The sequence below is a fragment of the Symphalangus syndactylus genome, chromosome 20 (genome assembly GCF_028878055.3).
Source record: "Symphalangus syndactylus isolate Jambi chromosome 20, NHGRI_mSymSyn1-v2.1_pri, whole genome shotgun sequence".
NCBI lineage: Eukaryota > Metazoa > Chordata > Mammalia > Primates > Hylobatidae > Symphalangus > Symphalangus syndactylus.
The window spans coordinates 43,951,471-43,958,202 of record NC_072442.2 but is presented as its reverse complement, the minus strand read 5'-3'; the positions used below and the strand labels follow the sequence as shown (position 1 = coordinate 43,958,202).

Sequence of the window (6,732 nt, the reverse complement as noted above, 5' to 3'; positions counted from 1 at the left end):
TACTACGCAGCCATCAAAAAGGATGAGTTCATGCCCTCTGCAGGAACATGCTGGAAGGCCTCATTCTCAGCAAACTGACACAGGAAGCGAAAACCAAACACCGCATGTTCTCACTCCTAAGTGGGAGTTCAACAGTGAGTGAGAACACATGGACACAGGGAGGGGAACATCACACAGCGGGCCCTGACGGCGCGTGGGGGGCAAGGGGAGAGAGAGAGCATTAGGACAAATGGCCAACGCATGCGGGGCTTCAAACCTAGATGACTGGTGGATAGCTGCAGCAAAGCACCGTGGCACACGTGTACCTATGTTCCAAACCTGCACGTCCTGCACATGTACCCCATAACTTGGGAGGGGGTGGGGGAAACGAAAAGAGAGAGCGGGGGAAAGCGGGGGGGGAGAGAGAGACAGAAAGAGAGAGAGAGAGAGAGAGAGAGAGAGAGAGGAGAAGTTCAATTCCGGGTGGATCCCATTCCTTTAAAAGGTCACCACCACCACCACCACCACCACCACCACCACCACCACCACCACCACCACCACACGACACCCACTCGACTGTCAAGCTGAGATCTAAGGACCTCCAAAGGAGTAGGTCACTCGTGGCCTTCCCAAAGCGCAGTAGTCACAGTGGAAACGGAAGTGTGCCTGCCGCAAAAGCCTACCGTCCTCATGGTACTTCAAGGAGCGCTTAAGCCAAGCCGGCGCGTCAGCGTGTCACGGGCACCGGGCGTGCAAGCCAAAACCACCCCACAGGTCCACCTCTGTCCCTCTCACGTCTCTTCCTCTCTCTACTTTTAGGAAACAACGTTGTACCCCCCGAGGGGATGCACCGTTCCTGGAGGTACTGCAATACCAGGTCGATGCGTGGAGTGGACGGAGCAAGCTCCTATTCCATCTCCCTGCTCCAAAAATCCACTTAATATATTGTCCTCGGGTAGAGGACGTATCAGCTATTACGCTGATAAGAACAGATACTACACTTGATCTTAGCCAAAAGGCCGAGAAGCGATGCGGGCGCCTCCGCGCCCGCCGTCGCCGTCCCACTCTCATCCACATTCAAGTCGCGGTGAGAGCCCCAGCCTCGCTCCTCGCCCCATTCCCTCTGTCTCGTCCACGGCACCATTGACGCCCTCACACACTCGGGCAGATTTCTTATTCTCCGCCTTTGAAAAGGGAAGTCTTACACCCGTGCTTGTTCCGGCGTTCCCGGGCTTTCATTCCGAATTTGCAAGCCCCGCCCCTTCACGGAGGACGTGGCCTCCGCGCTTGACTCCGCCCCCGGGGCCGCCTCTGCCTGGCGGAGCCGCGGCTCCGCCGGGGGGCGACTTCCTCGTTTCTATCCAGCCAGCCAAAAGACACAACCGGAAGAGACTGGGGGCGAAGGCGAGAGGGGTCTGTGGAAGAGACCTGTCGGCGGAGAGCGGTCCACGTTTTCCTGGAGAAAGAGGAGGCCCCAGGGCAGGAGCGCGGGCTGCGCTGGGCCTCTGCTTCGCCGCGAGCGGGCGGGGAGACCGGCCCCGTACCCGAGGGGACGAGGGGCCCTATGCCGAGTCAGGGAAGCCGAAGGCCTGGAGGGGCTTCCGGGAGCAGGGGCTGGAGTTCCTCTGCCAGGCAGGAGGCTGGCACCAGACACCCGGCAGAGGGAGGCGGCGCGTGGACGGCGAGGGCCCAGCAAGGATTCTCCCCAGCCCCCGTGCCTGCGTCTCCTGGGGCTCCTGTGCACGGACCGTGTCCTGTGCTGTGTAGGGCAAGCTGCCTCTCTGCTCGGGACGTGGATTCCTTTCACCTCCTCCTGGCCTGGCTACTTCTGACGCAGGTCGTCAGGACTCCGCCTGGGTGTCACCCGTCCAGGAAGCCTCCCTTAGTCTAGGGCCCTCGGCACCCGCCCCCTATGTGACTAGCAGCCCTCCTGTGTATTTCATCGCACCCCCGTTGTTTATATCAGCTATTCCACTCACCACCCTTCTGGGCAATCCTTTATCTCCCGCTCTGAAATCCCATCACTGAGGGCTGGGACCCCTCCTCAGTGCTTCTCCCTGTTTCCCCGCCGCGAGTCTGGCGCCTGGCGTGTGGAAGGCGCTCAGGCGACGTTTGCGGAGCGAGGAAACGACGCAAACGTGATGAGCACGACAGACCGCAACAGAGAAGACGCAGTTAGGAGGCTATCGGCCCGGCGCGGGGGGAAAAGGGGGAAGGTCGGGCTCGGGGTGGCAGGACCCCAGAGGGCAGGGGTGACTGCCGGGGTGCTCTTGGGGCAAGATGGGCGTCAAGGCCCCCAGCAAGGTTGGGACAAAGTTTCTCTCCGAGGCACAGACTGCCGCCTGCGGGGTCAGCATTTCCCTCTCCCTTCCTCCTTCCTAAGGCAGCTTCAGCGGAGGGCCGAGGGCTTTCCGCGCATTGCCTCGAAAATTCATTTCACTCCACCGCCCTGAGTGGTGGGCCTTAATATTAGCCACGGCCAGGGTTAGGGTGAGGCCACTCCTCCAGGGCAGAATTTCAGGGGGTGCCCCACCCCACCCCCGCCCTAAACCATTCAGCAATCAACATAACTTATAGTTCAACGCAATATATCTTACCTTGTGGGCGGCAAGCCACCCGGGTGCCGAGGCAAGAGCCCGAAGGCACAAGCTGTTCCAGTATAATAAAGAAAAATAATTAGAATAAGAAAAGTTCTACTAGAGATAGGATACGGATATGATTACATCTGACTATTCTTAGTCATTAGTTTGTAGCATTACTCTTTGTTCTATTACCATAATAATCTCCGTTCTATTATGCTTACCTAGGGAAAACCGGGCCACACAGAGTTAGGAGCTGAAGGGCCACAGTGAGAGGTGACCAGAAGACAAGAGTGTGAGCCCTCATTCACGCCCAGAGAAGGGCCGCTTGAGGGCTCCTTGGCCTAGCGGTAATGCCAGTTGCCTGCGAAGGCCCTGGTTACTTAGGAGACCTTGGTCTAGCGGTGGCGCCAGTGCCTGGGAAGGCACCCGTTACTTAGCAGACCGGGAAGGGGAATCTCCCTCTCTCCAGGGGAGATAGAGAACACTCTGCTCCACCACCTCTCGAGGGAGGCCTGACATTGGACAGGCCTTCCCGCAGTCATCCGGAGGCCTCAACGTCTCCCTGTGATGCTGTGGGCTTCAGGGGTCACCCTCCTTGGTCGCTTTCATGTTCCGCCTGTACACCTGGCTCCCCCTTTTAAGTTCTTAGAAGAGAGCAGTAGCAGAATTAGTGAAAGTACCAGAGTCTTTGATCTTTCTGATAAGTGCGTGGAAGAAACGCTGACGTCTGCTGTCCTCCCTCTCCACCTCGGCTACCACAAAGGGAAAGGCCCCCTGTCCAGTGGACACGTGACTCGCGTGACCTATCCATCATCTGAGATGACTGACACTCCTTACCCTGCCCCCTTGCCTTGAATACAATGAACAGCAGCGCCTCCAGGCATCCCGGGCCACTACCTGTCTCCGCGCTTTGGTGGCAGTGGTCCCCCGGGCCCAGCTGTCTTTCTTCCTATCTCTTTGTCTTCTCTCTTTATCTCTACGGTCTCTCGTCTCCGTCTCCGCACACACGAAGAGAAAACCCACAGACCCCGTAGAGCTGGAGCCCACATTATCTCAGCTACAAGATAATCAAGACATTCATGTGGACTACTGAGTCTTTCGGTGCCCCCTTGCTATTTTATTTTCTTCCTGCGGGCGAGTGTTTCCCTCCCTTCACGCCATCCCGATCTCCGCCGTCGTGTCTTCTCATCCCCATTCTACCGCCCAGCACGGTGTAGTGTGGCAGCCGCTAGCCACGGGTATCTAGGGAGCCCTGGAAATGTCGTCAGTTCTAATGGAGCTGTGCTGTAAGTGTGAAATACACATGAGGTTTTGACGGCAGTGTCAGTAAAATTCTCACAAATTTTTTTTTTTTTTTTTTTGAGACGGAGTTTCCGCTCTCGTTTCCCAGCCTGGAGTCCAATGGCGCGATCTAGGCTCTCTGCAACCTCCGCCTCCCGGGTTCAAGCGATTCTCCTGCCTCAGCCTCCCGAGCAGCTGGGACTACAGGTGTGTGCCACCACGCCCGGCTAAGTTTGTGTTCTTCGTACAGACGGGGTTTCTCCATGTTGGTCGGGCTGGTCTCCAACACCCGACCTCTGGTGATCTGCCCAGCTGCCGCCTCCCAAAGTGTTGCGATTACAGGCTTGAGCCACCGCTCACCCAGGCTTTTTTTTTTTTTTTTTTTTTGAGACAAACTCTTGCTCTGTCACCCAGGCTGGAGTGCAGAGGCGCGATCTCGGCTCACGGCAGCCTCTACCTCCCGGGTTCCAGCGATTCTCCTGCCTCAGCTTCTCGGGTAGCTGGGATTACAGGCGTAGGCCACCACGCCCGGCTAACTTTTGTATTTTTAGGGGGGTTTCGCCATGTCGGCCAGGCTGGTCTCGAGCTCCTCACCTCAGGCGATCCGCCCGCCTCGGCCTCCCAAAGCGCCGGGATTACAGGCGTGAGCCACCGCGCCGGCCTCTTTCATTCTGTCTTTATTTTCTGAGATAAGGGTCTCGCTCGGACCCTCAGGTTGGACTGCAGTGGCGTGATCTCGGCTCGCTGAAACTTCCGCCTCCCGGGTTCAAGCGATTCTCCTGCCTCAGCCTCCCGAGCAGCTGGGACTACAGGTGTGTGCCACCACGCCCGGCTAAGTTTGTGTTCTTCGTACAGACGGGGTTTCTCCATGTTGGTCGGGCTGGTCTCCAACACCCGACCTCTGGTGATCTGCCCAGCTGCCGCCTCCCAAAGTGTTGCGATTACAGGCTTGAGCCACCGCTCACCCAGGCTTTTTTTTTTTTTTTTTTTTTTTGAGACAAACTCTTGCTCTGTCACCCAGGCTGGAGTGCAGAGGCGCGATCTCGGCTCACGGCAGCCTCTACCTCCCGGGTTCCAGCGATTCTCCTGCCTCAGCTTCTCGGGTAGCTGGGATTACAGGCGTAGGCCACCACGCCCGGCTAATTTTTGTATTTTTAGGGGGGTTTCGCCATGTCGGCCAGGCTGGTCTCGAGCTCCTCACCTCAGGCGATCCGCCCGCCTCGGCCTCCCAAAGCGCCGGGATTACAGGCGTGAGCCACCGCGCCGGCCTCTTTCATTCTGTCTTTATTTTCTGAGATAAGGGTCTCGCTCGGACCCTCAGGTTGGACTGCAGTGGCGTGATCTCGGCTCGCTGAAACTTCCGCCTCCCGGGTTCAAGCGATTCTCCTGTCTCAGCCTCCCGAGTAGCTGGGATTATTGACGCGCAGCACCACGCCCGGCTAATTTTTGTGGTTTTCGTACCTTCTGTCTTCTGCCCTTCAGTACCGCATAGAGCCGCCGAAGACGAGTGAGTCGAACCAACAGCCCCTCTTGCAGCAGTTGCTGATCACGGGGCTGCCCCCGGTACTCATCCTGTGTCTCTCCTCCAAATCCCCGCTCCTCCTCAGCTATCACCTCTGCCGATGCCGGTGATTTCCCTGGGTACCGGGAACCAAACTCTCATCCCCGAGGGGCCTAAGCCCCCCGTGGCCAGGCCCTTCTCAAGTCACGGTTGCTGCACAGTCACAGTTACAGGTGGCCCTGGGAGTAACACCTGGCACCCAAACAGATCACCAGAGGCCACACATAGTCCACCTGCCCTCCCTGCATAAGATCAGCTCTTCCTCCTCCCGACGATAGATCAGGGTCAATGATCCCTGCCAAGATGGCGACTCCTCCAGCCTGCTGGTCCAACCTTCAAGCAACAGCTGTGGCGGCCACAGCTGTTGCTTGAAGGCTTGAAGTTCAATGGGACCCTCTCCCGCTTTCTACAAACTGGTTCCTTTATTCTTATGTTTCTTTATTTATTTGGGACGGGCTCCGGCTCTGTCACCCAGGCTGGAGTGCAGTGGTGCAATCACTGCTCACTGCAGCATCCGCCTCCCAGCGTCCACCCATCCTCCCGCCTCAGCCTCTGGAATAGCTGGGGTACAGATACGCGCCAGCGCAAACGGGTTTTCGCTAGGTTGCCTGGGCTCTTTCTTTCTTTGTCTTTGTTTGTTTGTCTGTTTTTTGTTTGTTTGTTTGTTTCGAGACGGGGCTCTGGCTCTGTCGCCGGGGCTGCAGTGCAATGGCGTGATGTCACCTCACTGCGGCCTTCTGGGCTCCAGCGATCCTCCCACTGTGCCCGGCCTGAAGGCAGCCTTTAGAGAAAGAAGCAGGGGGAGTTCTTCGGAGGACAGACAGGATCTCTGGGGTTTGGAAAGGGTGAGAGACTGGGTCAGCGAAAGGGACATTCCGATCTTTTTGCTGGGATGCAACGTATAGATACAGGCACGAGACCCAAAAGAGCCGGCAGAGATTTGTCATCATGGTTGCAAGGCAACTGCCGGTGGCTGATCCCGTAAAGGATACACGTACCTAGAACGGAGCCTAAAGATGCATCAAGCATGAAGGGTGGAGCCACGATGCTTGGACTCGAGTTTCTGCTCCTGTGCCTTCCGTGACAAATGGCTTATACTACCTGCACCTCAGTTTTTTCCTGGGCAAAAAAGGAAGCTTGTTGCCGGTGCGTTGGCACCTGCCTTAAAGTGCCAGCTACTCAGCGGGCTGAAGAGGAAGAAGTTCCTACTAGGAAGACACACGGACACGTATGTTTACTGCAGCACTATTTACAATAGCAAAGACTTGGAACCAACTCGAATGCCCATCAATGATAGGCTGGATAAAGAAAATGTGGCACGTATACACC

At 57.0% G+C, this 6,732-nt stretch overlaps 1 non-coding gene across 1 annotated transcript; it reads right to left on the bottom strand.

Moving 5' to 3' along the window:
- Nucleotides 1-819: 819 nt before the first annotated feature.
- LOC134735399 (U2 spliceosomal RNA) lies at nt 820-1,010 on the bottom strand. The gene has a single exon (XR_010118445.1). It is a non-coding gene; the product is annotated as a U2 spliceosomal RNA (small nuclear RNA).
- Nucleotides 1,011-6,732: the final 5,722 nt, after the last annotated feature.